The sequence below is a fragment of the Oncorhynchus mykiss genome, chromosome 10 (genome assembly GCF_013265735.2).
Source record: "Oncorhynchus mykiss isolate Arlee chromosome 10, USDA_OmykA_1.1, whole genome shotgun sequence".
In the NCBI taxonomy this organism is placed as follows: Eukaryota; Metazoa; Chordata; class Actinopteri; order Salmoniformes; family Salmonidae; genus Oncorhynchus; species Oncorhynchus mykiss.
In genome coordinates, this window is record NC_048574.1 from 20206254 (window position 1) to 20220175 (window position 13922).

At 43.5% G+C, this 13922-nt stretch overlaps 1 protein-coding gene across 5 annotated transcripts in view; it reads left to right on the plus strand.

Moving 5' to 3' along the window:
- Positions 1 to 13922, plus strand: part of LOC110534862 (glutamate receptor 4) — a 186286-nt gene that overhangs the window by 85296 nt on the left and 87068 nt on the right. The window lies entirely within an intron of this gene.

Consider the following 13922-nt stretch of genomic DNA (forward strand, 5'->3'; position numbering starts at 1 on the left):
CTAAACTGACTACGACATGATCCTAAACAGACTACACAGACCATGCCATGATACTAAACTGACTGCGACATGATCCTAAACTGAGTACGAAATGATCCTGAACAGACTACAACATGATCCTAAACTGAGTACAACATGATCCTAAACTGAGTACAACATGATCCTAAACTGACTACACCAAGATCCTAAACTGAGTACGACATGATCCTAATCCGACTACGACATGATCCTAAACTGACTACGCCATGTTCCTAAACTGAGTATGACATGATCCTAAACTGAGTACGACATGATCCAAACTGACTACGACATGATCCTAATCAGACTACGCTATGATCCTAAACTGAGTACGCCATGATCCTAAACTGAGTACAACATGATCCTAAACTGAATACGCCATGATCCTAAACTGAGTACGACATGATCCTAAACTGAGTACGACATGATCCTAAACAGACTGCAACATGATCCTAAACTGAGTTCAACATGATCCTAAACTGAGTTCAACATGATCCTAAACTGAGTACAAAAATGATCCTAAACTGACTACGCCATGATCTTAAACTGAGTACGACATGATCCTAAACTGAGTACGACATGATCCTAAACAGACTACGACATGATCCTAAACTGAGTACAACATGATCCTAAACTGAGTACGACATGAACCTAAACAGACTACAACATGATCCTAAACTGGGTACAACATGATCCTAAACTGAGTATGCCATGATCCTAAACTGAGTACGCCATGATCCTAAACTGAGTACAAGATGATCCTAAACAGACTACGCCATGATCCTAAACTGAGTACGCCATGATCCTAAACTGAGTACAACATGATCCTAAACAGACTACGCCACGATCCTAAACTGAGTACGACATGAACCTAAACTGAGTACGGCATGATCCTAAACTGAGTACAACATAATCCTAAACAGACTACGCCATGATCCTAAACTGAGTACGCCATGATCCTAAGCTGAGTACAACATGATCCTAAACAGACTACACCATGATTCTAAACTGAGTACGCCATGATCCTAAACTGACTACAACATAATCCTAAACTGAGTACGCCATGATCCTAAACCGACTACGACATGATCCTAAACAGACTACGCCATGATCCTAAGCTGAGTACGCCATGATCCTAAACTGAGTACAACATGATCCTAAACTGACTACAACATGATCCTAAACTGAGTTCAACCTGATCCTAAACTGACTGCGCTATGATCCTAAACTGAGTACGACATGATCCTAAACTGAATACGACATGATACTAAACAGACTACAACATAATCCTAAACTGAGTACAACATAATCCTAAACTGACTACAACATGATCCTAAACTGAGTTCAACATGATCCTAAACTCAGTACGACATGAACCTAAACTGAGTACGACATGATCCTAAACTGAGTACAACATGAGCCTAAACTGACTACGCCATGATCCTAAACTGAGTACGACATGATCCTAAACTGAGTACGCCATGATCCTAAACCGACTACGACATGATCCTAAACTGAGTACGCCATGATCCTAATCCGACTACGACATGATCCTAAACTGCGTACGACATGATCCTAAACTGAGTACAACATGATCCTAAACAGACTACGCCATGATCCTAATCTGATTACGACATGATCCTAAACCAACTACGACATGATCCTAAACTGACTACGACATGATCCTAAACTGAGTACGCCATGATCCTAAACTGAGTACAACATGATCCTAAACTGACTACAACATGATCCTAAACTGAGTTCAACATGATTCTAAACTGACTGCGCTATGATCCTAAACTGAGTACGACATGATCCTAAACTGAATACGACATGATCCTAAACAGACTACAACATGATCCTAAACTGAGTACAACATGATCCTAAACTGACTACAACATGATCCTAAACTGAGTTCAACATGATCCTAAACTCAGTACGACATGATCCTAAACCGACTACGACATGATCCTAAACTGAGTACGACATGATCCTAAACTGAATACAACATGATCCTAAACTGAGTACAACATGATCCTAAACTGAGTACAACATGATCCTAAACTGAGTACAACATGATCCTAAACAGACTACAGACTGTTTCCTTTTCTTGGTGGTTTTCCTTTTCCTTTGGATGATTATTTTTGAAAAATGTTTGTGGTGTAATTAGGTATATTGGATTACTTGTTGGAATTGGCCTGGTTTTGGTGGGGATGGCGACCCACATTGGGATGCCGTCCTTGTCACTTCGGCCCGGCTTCAACTTTGTTACTGAAGCTGCAGTACTGTAACTGTGGAGGAGTTTTTGGTCACCGTAGGAGAGAAGGAATGAAAATGTTGTTTATGCATCGTGGATGAGTAAAGCGTTGGTGGTTTTTCTTAATTTAAGAGCGTCTTGTCGATCGAATGGTAAAGGTTTCTTAAATCTTAAAGGTATGCTCTGGTGAGCTTTTTTCTCCATCAAAAAGGGTTACGATTTCGCATGTACAGCCATTTATTCCCAATGTTATTGTGGTTTGGGAAGTTTGCAAGTTCCATTAAAATTGTCCCGCTGGGATGCAAACTGAAACAGGTTATGTCATTTTGGTGACAGGTGTTTCTGTTTTTGTACTCACCGGAGCAGACTTTGGAGTTATCGTTTAAAGTCAAGAATGACAACAGACTGTATATGGTTATGCTAGTACGGGAAGTCAATGTTTTTTTGAGTGTGGGGATGTTGGCAAAAAGCGACCTGCTTGCCTGAAAAGGGAGAAGGCGGATGGCGGGATGCAGGTGGTCCTCATAACGTCTGGGCCCGCTGATGTAGGGAGAGGTGGGCCGACAGTGGTAGAGCAGCCACAAGTACCTGTTGCTGAGCAACAAGTTGTTTGTGTTGAGGGTACTGAGTTGCAGCTTGTACAAGAGGGGAACATAGAGTCTGATGTGCAACAGAAAAATATTGTTGTAGGAGTTAAGGATGGATCTGGGTAGCCATTTCCCCAGGCTGGTGAGGAGATGTACGAGTGATGGGTGAGGGGGGAGCTAGTCTCCATGGCAATGGCTTCCATGGCTTCCATGGAAATGGTTTCCTTAGGAAACTTTGCAGAATTTGTTTTTTTTAATGTATTATTTCTTACATTGTTAGCCAAGAAAATCTTGTGTTATTACGTACAGCCGAGAAGAATATCAGAGCGGCGTCAACTTACCAGCACTACAACCAGGAATACGACTTTCCCTAAGCAGATCCTTTGTCTGCACCACCCAGGGCATTTTAACTGATTCTAGATGCCGACCCAAAACTATGCCGCCGGAGAAGAGGAAGTCAGAGTGGTCTTCTAGTCAGACTTAGGAGGCGCGCACATCATTTACCGCTTCCAAGTATATTACTTGCTATCTTATAGTCCTTAGATAACAAAGTTGACAAGATCAGGGCAAGGGTTTCTGTCAAGAGCGACATCAGGGATATCATACTCTGTTTCATGGAAACATGGCTCTATTGGGATATACTGTCGGAGTCAGTACAGCCACCTGGATTCTCAGTGCATCACGCCGAAAGGAATAAACATTGGGGGTGTATGTTCATGATTAACGACTCATGGTGTAATTGTAACAACATACAGGAACTCAAGTCCTTTTGTTCACTTGACCTAGAATTACCTCACAATAAAATGCCGACTGTATTGTCTCTCAAGATAATTATTTTCGGTTATTGTCTTTTTTTTATTATTTTAGCCCTTTTTTTCCCCAATTTCGTGGTATCCAATTGTTGTAGTAGCTTGTCTCATTGCTACAACTCCCGTACGGGCTCAGGAGAGACGGCTGAATGAGAAGGCTGAATGTCATGCGTCCTCCGATACACAACCCAACCAGCCGTACTGCTTCTTAACACAGTGCGCATCCAACCCGGAAGCCAGCCACACCAATGTGTCAGAGGCTACACCGTGCACCTGGCAACCTTTGCTAGCGCGCACTGCGCCCGGCCCGCCACAGGAGTCGCTGGTGCGCGATGAGACAAGGAGATCCCTACCGACCAATCCCGGACGACGCTAGGCCAATTGTGCGCCCCACAGACCTCCCGGTCGCGGCCGGTTACGGCAGAGCCTGGGCGCGAACCCAGGGACTCTGATGGCACAGCTGGCGCTGCAGTACAGCGCCCTTAACCACTGCACCACCCGGGAGGCCTTATTTTCGGTTATTGTCACAGCTGTGTATATCCCCGCTCAAGCCGATAACACGACGGCCCTCAAGGAACTTCACTGGACTTTATGCAAACTGGAAACCATATATCCTGAGTCTGCATTTATTGTAGCTGGTGATTTTAACAAAGCAAATTTGAGGAAAAGGATACCTAAATTCTATCAGCATATTGCCTGTAGCACTTGCGCTGGAAAAACACTGGACCATTGCTACTCTAACTTATTTTATGCATACAAGACCCTGGCCCACCCTCCTTTCGGCAAATCTGATGACGACTTCATTTTGCTCCCCTTCCTATAGGCAGAAATTCAAACCGGATGCGCCTGTGCTAAGTACTATTCAACGCTGGTCTGACCAATGTGAATCCACGCTTCAAGATTGTTTTCTACATGCGGACTGGGATATGTTCCGGGTATAATATTGACTTGTACACTGAGACGGTTACTGATTTCATAAAGAAGTGTATAGGAGATGTTGTACCCACTGTGACTATTAAACCTACCCTAACCAGAAACCGTGGATAGACGGCAGCATTCGCGCCAAACTGACAGCACAATGCACCGCATTTAACCATGGGAAGGTGATAGGGAAAATGGCAGAATAAAAAGAGAGTAGTCGTTCCCTCTGCAAGGCAATCAAACAGGCAAAACGTCAATGATGAGACAAAGTGGAGTAGCAATTTAACTGCTCAAACACATGTATGTGGCAGGGTTTACAGTCAATCATGTACTCAAAAGGAAAACTAGCCACATTGTGGACACCGATGTCTTGCTGCCAGACAAGCTAAACACGTTCTTTGCCCGCTTTAAGGATAACACAATGCCATCAACGCAGCCAGCTACCAAGGACTGTGGGCTCTCCTTCTCCGTGGCTGACATGAGTAAGACATTTAAACATGTTAACCCTTGCAAGGCTGCCGGCTCAGACGGCATCCCTAGCCGCGTCCTCAGAGCATGCACAGACCAGCTGGCTGGTGTGCTTACAGACATATTCAATCTCTCCCTATCCCCGTCTGCTGTCCCCACATGCTTCAAGAAGGCCACCATTGTTCCTGTACCCAAGAATGCAAAGGTAACTGAACTAAATGACTATCGCCCCTTAGCACTCACTTCTGTCATCATAAAGTGCTTTGAGAGGCAAGTTACCTGTCAACCTAGACCCATTTCGATTTCCTTACCGCCCCAATAGGTCCACAGACGATGCAATCGCCATCACACTGCACACTGCCCTATCCCATCTGGACAAGAGGAATACCTATGTAAGAATGCTGTTCATTGACTATAGCTCAGCATTCAACACAATAGTACCCTCCAAGCTCATCATTAAGCTTGAGGCCCTGGGTCTCAACCCCACCCTGTGCAATTGGGTCCTGGACTTCCTGACAGGCCGCCCCCAGGTGATGAAGGTAGGAAACAACATCTCCACTTCTCTGACCCTCAACACTGGGGCCCCACAAGGTTGTGTTCTCAGCCCTCTCCTGTACTCCCTGTTCACCCATGACTGCGTGTCCATGCATGCCTCCAACTCAATCATCAAGTTTGCAGACGACACTACAGTGGTAGGCTTGAATACCAACAACGAGACTGCCCACAGGGAGGAGGTGAGGGCCCTCGGAGTGTGGTGTCAGGAAAATCACACTCAATGTCAACAAAACAAAGGAGATGATCGTGGACTTCAGGAAACAGCAGAGGAGGCACCCCTCTCCATATCAACGGGACAACAGTGGAGAAGGTGGAAAGTTTTAAGTTCCTCGGCGTACACCTCACTGACAAACGCAACAGCGCCTCTTCAACATCAGGAGGCTGAAGAAATTTGGCTTGTCAACTAAGACCCTCACCGCCTGGAACGGCAACTGCACCGCCCACTACCACAGGGCTCTCCAGAGGGTAGTGCGGTCTACACAACGCATCACCGGGGGCAAACTACCTGCCCTCCAGGACACCTACACCACCCGATGTCACAGGAAGGCCAAAAGTATCATCAAGGACAACAACCACCCGAGCCACTGCCTGTTCACCCCGCTATCATCCAGTACAGGTGAATCAAAGCTGGGACAGAGAGACTGAAAAACAGCTCCTATCATCACTAGCACAGACAGGATGATGCCTACATACAGACTTGAAATCATTGGCCACTTTAATAATGGAACACTTGTCACTTTAATAATGTTTACATATTTTGCATTACTCATCTCATATTTATATACTGTATTTTATGCTATCTATTGCATCTTAGCCTATGCGCTCTGACATATTTTTATTTCACCTTATTTCACCTTTTTTATTTCACCTTTATTTAACCAGGTAGGCTAGTTGAGAACAAGTTCTCATTTACAACTGTGACCTGGCCAAGATAAAGCATAGCAGTGTGAACAGACTACAACACATGGTGTAAACAATAAACAAGTCAATAGCACAGAAAAACAAAGAGTCTATATACATTGTGTGCAAAAGGCATGAGGAGGTAGGCGAATAATTACAATTTAGCAGATTAACACTGGAGTGATAAATGATCAGATGGTCATGTGCAGGTAGAGATACTGGTGTGCAAAATAGCCGAAAAGTAAATAAATAAAAACAGTATGGGGAGTATGGGGATGAGGTAGGTAAATTGGGTGGGCTATTTACCGATGGACTATGTACAGCTGCAGCGATCGGTTAGCTGCTCAGATAGCAGATGTTTAAAGTTGGTGAGGGAGATCAAAGTCTCCAACTTCAACGATTTTTGCAATTCGTTCCAGTCACAGGCAGCAGAGAACTGGAAGGAAAGGCGGCCAAATGCGGTGTTGGCTTTAGGGATGATCAGTGAGATACACCTGCTGGAGCGTATGCTACGGGTGGGTGTTGCCATCGTGACCAGTGAACTGAGATAAGGCGGAGCTTTACCTAGCATGGACTTGTAGATGACCTGGAACCAGTGGGTCTGGCGACGAATATGTAGTGAGGGCCAGCCGACTAGAGCATACAGGTCGCAGTGGTGGGTGGTATAAGGTGCTTTAGTAACAAAACAGATGGCACTGTGATAAACTGCATCCAGTTTGCTGAGTAGAGTATTGAAAGCTATTTTGTAGATGACATCGCCAAAGTCGAGGATCGGTAGGTTAGTCAGTTTTACTAGGGTAAGGTGAAGGAGGCTTTGTTGCGAAATAGAAAGCCGACTCTAGATTTGATTTTCGATTGGAGATGTTTGATATGAGTCTGGAAGGAGAGTTTACAGTCTAGCCAGACACCTAGGTACTTATACAGTGCCTTGGGAAAGTATTCGGCCCCCTTGAACTTTGCGACCTTTTGCCACATTTCAGGCTTCAAACATAAAGATATAAAACTGTATTTTTTTGTGAAGAATCAACAACAAGTGGGACACAATCATGAAGTGGAACGACATTTATTGGATATTTCAAACTTTTTTAACAAATCAAAAACTGAAAAATTGGGCGTGCAAAATTATTCAGCCCCCTTAAGTTAATACTTTGTAGCTCCACCTTTTGCTGCGATTACAGCTGTAAGTCGCTTGGGGTATGTCTCTATCAGTTTTGCACATCGAGAGACTGACATGTTTTCCCATTCCTCCTTGCAAAACAGCTCGAGCTCAGTGAGGTTGGATGGAGAGCATTTGTGAACAGCAGTTTTCAGTTCTTTCCACAGATTCTCGATTGGATTCAAGTCTGGACTTTGACTTGGCCATTCTAACACCTGGATATGTTTATTTTTGAACCATTCCATTGTAGATTTTGCTTTATGTTTTGGATCATTGTCTTGTTGGAAGACAAATCTCCGTCCCAGTCTCAGGTCTTTTGCAGACTCCATCAGGTTTTCTTCCAGAATGGTCTTGTATTTGGCTCCATCCATCTTCCCATCAATTTTAACCATCTTCCCTGTCCCTGCTGAAGAAAAGCAGGCCCAAACCATGATGCTGCCACCACCATGTTTGACAGTGGGTATGGTGTGTTCAGGGTGATGAGCTGTGTTGCTTTTACGCCAAACATAACGTTTTGCATTGTTGCCAAAAAGTTCAATTTTGGTTTCATCTGACCAGAGCACCTTCTTCCAGATGTTTGGTGTGTCTCCCAGGTGGCTTGTGGCAAACTTTAAACAACACTTTTAATGGATATCTTTAAGAAATGTCTTTCTTCTTGCCACTCTTCCATAAAGGCCAGATTTGTGCAATATACGACTGATTGTTGTCCTATGGACAGAGTCTCCCACCTCAGCTGTAGATCTCTGCAGTTCATCCAGAGTGATCATGGGCCTCTTGGCTGCATCTCTGATCAGTCTTCTCCTTGTATGAGCTGAAAGTTTAGAGGGACGGCCAGGTCTTGGTAGATTTGCAGTGGTCTGATACTCCTTCCATTTCAATATTATCGCTTGCACAGTGCTCCTTGGGATGTTTAAAGCTTGGGAAATCTTTTTGTATCCAAATCCGGCTTTAAACTTCTTCACAACAGTATCTCGGACCTGCCTGGTGTGTTCCTTGTTCTTCGTGATGCTCTCTGCGCTTTTAACGGACCTCTGAGACTATCACAGTGCAGGTGCATTTATACGGAGACTTGATTACACAAAGGTAGATTGTATTTATCATCATTAGTCATTTAGGTCAACATTGGATCATTCAGAGATCCTCACTGAACTTCTGGAGAGAGTTTGCTGCACTGAAAGTAAAGGGGCTGAATAATTTTGCACGCCCAATTTTTCAGTTTTTGATTTGTTAATTAAAAAAGTTTGAAATATCCAATAAATGTCGTTCCACTTCATGATTGTGTCCCACTTGTTGTTGATTCTTCACAAAAAAATACAGTTTTATATCTTTATGTTTGAAGCCTGAAATGTGGCAAAAGGTCGCAAAGTTCAAGGGGGCCGAATACTTTCGCAAGGCACTGTATTTCGCTACACTCTCAATAACATCTGCTAACCATGTGTATGTGACCAATACATTTGATTTGAGGGGGTTCAGGTGGGGCTAGTCTCCCAGGCAATGGAGGAGATGCCCGGTTCGAGTGATAGGGGGGGGGGGGGATATGGCAGAGAGTCTGTGGCCTCCATTGAGGAGGATCGGGAGAAGGATATGGACATGTCTGATATCCCTGTTGGTATAATAGCAGCTGGCGATCTCAATTTACAATGTAGATGAGGAAAATGGGTTCCTGGACCAGACTTTTGGGAAATCTGTTAAATTGGCAGATTTTTAAAAATGTTGATTAGTTTGCGAGGTCAACTGTGGTGTTACAGAAGACGGTGGGGTTAGACCAGAGTGTGAAGAGGCTTTTCCGCTTGAGGAAATGTGTTACTGCTGTCAAAGCAGCAAAATGTAGTGGGAAACATGGTAAGGTTAAAATAACATTTAAACAATGATGATTATCATGCCTCATAGGGTGCTTTTTTTCTCTTTGTCTGGATTCTTTGTGGTTTCTTCTGTTTTTCCTTTCTCTTTTCTATATGGAGGTACTAAGGGTCGGTTCTCTCAATATTAATGGGGGAAGGGACAGGAATAAGAGGGCTTGGGTATAAGAAGTAATAAAACAGAAAAGGCTTAATGTAGTTTTTCTATAAGAGATAGATAGTGATGAGGCTAATGAGGTTTCCTGGGGTATGTGGTGGGAGGTGCAGCATATACTCTGTCATGGTACTAATTTCAGTGCTGGGGTGGCAATTTTGTTTTCCTCAGACTTACGGGTGACTGTGGTATCTACAACAGAGAATGTCAAGGGTCGGGTTTTATTGGTCAAGGCGATGTTTTTTTGTTGTTTTGGAATGTTTATGCTCCTAATGGGGGTACAGAGCGTATTGCTGTATTTGATCAAATAAAGGAAACCTTAAGACAGTGTGACTAAGAGGGATATATGGTTTTAGGGGGGGACTGGAACTGTACAGTAGATTTTCCTGTTGATCGCACTGCTGAAGAACCTCACTTGCGGTCAGCAATTTGTCTGTCTGGTCTATTAACTGAGATTGAGCTTTCTGATGTGTGGAGAGTAAGAAATGCAAAAGTTAAGCTGTACACATGGCTTAAAGTTAATTAAGGTCGTGTCAGTAGAGCGAGATTAGAGAGGTTGTATGTATCTGAGCACTACTGTGGTAGGGTTTTTCTGATCACCATATTGTTACTGTTGATATTCACTTGTCTTGTCCACGAAGGTCATCACCTTATTGGTATTTAATGGTAAGTTATTTCATGGCGCCATGTTTTGTGAAAGGTTTTTGTTATTTTGGGAAAACGGGAGGGTTATTAAATGGATTTTTGAGTCCTTGAGACAATGGTGGGAGGTTGGGAAGGCCTAAATACATGTGTTTTGTCAACAGTATACTGCTCTGTCTAGTATTGAAGTTAAAGAGACTATCAGGGCCCTTGAACAGGATATCAAATCTATTGAATCGAAGTTACTCACTCAGAATGTCATGAATTTACAGGGCAAGAGACATGAACTAGGACGGTCAACATTGCAACGCAAACAGATGGTCGGCCTTCGTCTCCCTGGTGGGAAAATGACCACGGATGACGGTGAGATGCGCCAACATGACGTGTATTTCGACTCTGCCCTCTATAAGGCGGAGGATTGTGATTCTCTGTGTGCTGAACAGTTTTTACATGGACTTCCTCATTTGGGACCTGAGCAGAGAGCTGCTTTCGACTTTGACATTACTCTGCAGGAGCTGTCCAATACAGTTATGCAGCTCTCATCAGGCCGAGCCCCTGGCATCGATGGTTTACCATCTGATTTCTATAAGCACTTTTGGGGATCTATTGGGAGGGGTTGTTATGAAGTGGTGTGAGAATCTTTTCATGATGGTTCTCTTTCTGTATCCTGTCAATGTGCTGTGCTTTAATTGTTGCCAAAAAAAGGGGGATTTGGCTCTTTAAAAAAATTGCCGACCTGTTGCATTGCTGTGTGCAGAATATAAAATGATATCTCAGTGTCTCTCAAACAGGTTGAAATTATATCTGGGGCTGTTGGTCCACAATGACCAGTCTTACTGTGTACCTGATCGCTCTAATGAGAACTTGTTTCTAATAAGAGATGTTTTAGACATGTTTTAGACATTTGTAAACTGTCAGGAGAAGGCTTTTGACCGTGTGGCCCACTAGTACTTTTTCAAAACAATGAAAGCCTTGGGTTTGGGATCTTTTTTTTTTTGTCTTGGATGAGTTTACTGTATGGCAACAATTGAATTATGCTTTTTGTCAACGTTTACTAACATTAGGCTATAACTAGAGATGTGAATAATATTACTACACAGATCATACACGTAACGTTGGCTAGCGAGCGAGCCAGCAAGCTAAAGTTACATTTTAACTTGAATTGAAAAACGAATTTCTGACAAAATTAGAAATGTGTAATATCTGAAAATGTAACTAGCTAGACTCTCTTACTGTATACATGGATGGACGCTTCTCTCTCTGTCACGGATACCATCGTTGCCCTTAGTTTGAAGATGTAATCCGGAGACATGTGTTTACTCCATTTCCTTAGCTATCATACCCTAATTCTACTTATTTCAAAACTTGGTCCTTCAGAAAGTGGAGATTAACAGGATTGTGTAGGATTACCTACACATACTGACCAGCTCATGTTATAGACAGAAGCGTGCTACATGGCAGACCAATCCAAACTCATCTCTCGGCATGTCAGAGTAGCTCACAGATCACTGCACCTGTACATAGCCCATTTGTAAACAGCCCATCTATCTACCTACCTCATACCCATACTGTATTTATTTATTTATCTTGCTCCTTTGCACCCCAGTATCTCCACTTGCACATTCATCTTCTGCACATCTACCATTCCAGGGTTTAATTGCTATATTGTAATTACTTCGCCACCATGGCCTATTTATTGCCTTACCTCCCTTATCTTACCTCATTGACACTCACTGTATATAGATGTTTTGTTTTCTTTTGTTCTACTGTATTATTGACTGTATGTTTTGTTTATTCCATGTGTAACTCTGTGTTGTTGTATTGTGTCGAATTGCTTTGCTTTATCTTGGCCAGGTCGCAGTTGCAAATGAGAACTTGTTCTCAACTAGCCTACCTTTAAATAAAGGTGGGAAAAAAATATATAAAAAAATAAATGTCCAGCCCACTCATTATCTCAGCCAATCATTGCTAGCAGAAAGGTTGCTGACTTTTTCTGTGGTTAAACCAACTAGGCTCGTAATTTAACAATTGTATTCGTATTTACTGATGGCATAGAAGTTTGTTATTAAGGCACATGAAAGTTCACATGTTCCAGAAGCATTTCTGCCAAAAAACATACCCCAAAGTTGACATTCAAACTGCTCTCCTGTGAAGGATTGACATGTGACATACGCCTAGTTTCCTGAAACGAGTCACATTTGGGCCAAAGTACAAGTTTAGCCAAAGGGGTGTAGTTCTCTTACTTAACTTTGTGTCAGGAGCAGCTAAATTAGCAATTTGACAGACTAAGGGCTGAGTTTGCCTATTACACACTGGTTAATTACATTGGGTTGTTTATGAGCATATGGGGTATTCAGAGGTTGTTGTGCTTGTTAACTTAGAGGAAGATTTGGTGTTGTGTTTTTAATTGATGTTTAACCATGCTTTTGTTTGTTTGAGTGTTTATTGTGTTGTGGTTTCCCAGACCCAATAAAGTTTTTTTAAACTCAAACTCTCTCTCTCTCTTATTCTCTCTCTGTTTCTCTCTCTGTCTCTCTGTCTGTCTCTCCTCTCTCTCACACGCTCTCTCTCTGTCCCTCTCTCCTCTTCTCTTTATTCTGCTTTAGCTTTAGGCATTTGCAAGCTGCAGAGAAATGGACAATCAACAGCACTGTAGCACTTTGAAAAAATACGGCTGTCAAACCCGGCATAGCAACAACAAAACAACAACAAAAAACTTGTTTATCCCTTTACAATGGAACAGTTCAAATACTTTTTCCCTGTGTGCCATTCTTTCATTTGCGTACTCACAGTATGCGAGGAAGTCAGTGTAAACGTCTATTATGGTGTGTTTTTTAAGCACACACCACACACCACACACCACACACCACACACCACAAAGCACAAAGCACAAGCATTTACAGCATCGAGGCTCGAGACACCAAGGCGGTTTAATGAGGAAGTCCCTTAAGCAAACTGTTACTGCAGTGTTTACAGTATGTAAAGACTCGACACACAGATTTTCAGATTAAAGCCGATGTGCTGTTTATCTCCTACAGGTCATATCCTATCACAATACCGCCTCTGGTTTATTAGCAGAAAGAACGTGTGTGTGAGAGAGAGAGAGAGGGGGGGGGGCAGTGAAAGGGTGAGAGAGGGAAGAAAGAGGGAGAGAGGGGGAGGGAGGAGAGGGCAGTGAAAGGGTGAGAGAGGGAAGAAAGAGGGAGAGAGGGGGGGTGAGGAAGGAGAGGGCAGTGAAAGGGTGAGAGAGGGAAGAAAGAGGGAGAGAGGGGGGGTGAGGAAGGAGAGGGCAGTGAAAGGGTGAGAGACGGAAGAAAGAGGGAGAGAGGGGGAGGGAGGAGAGGGCAGTGAAAGGGTGAGAGAGGGAAGAAAGAGGGAGAGAGGGGGGGTGAGGAAGGAGAGGGCCGTGAAAGGGTGAGAGAGGGAAGAAAGAGGGAGAGAGGGGGGGTGAGGAAGGAGAGGGCAGTGAAAGGGTGAGAGACGGAAGAAAGAGGGAGAGAGAGAGGGGGGAGGAAGGAGAGGGCAGTGAAAGGGTGAGAGAGGGAAGAAAGAGGGAGAGAGAGAGGGGGGGAGGAAGGAGAGGGCAGTGAAAGGGT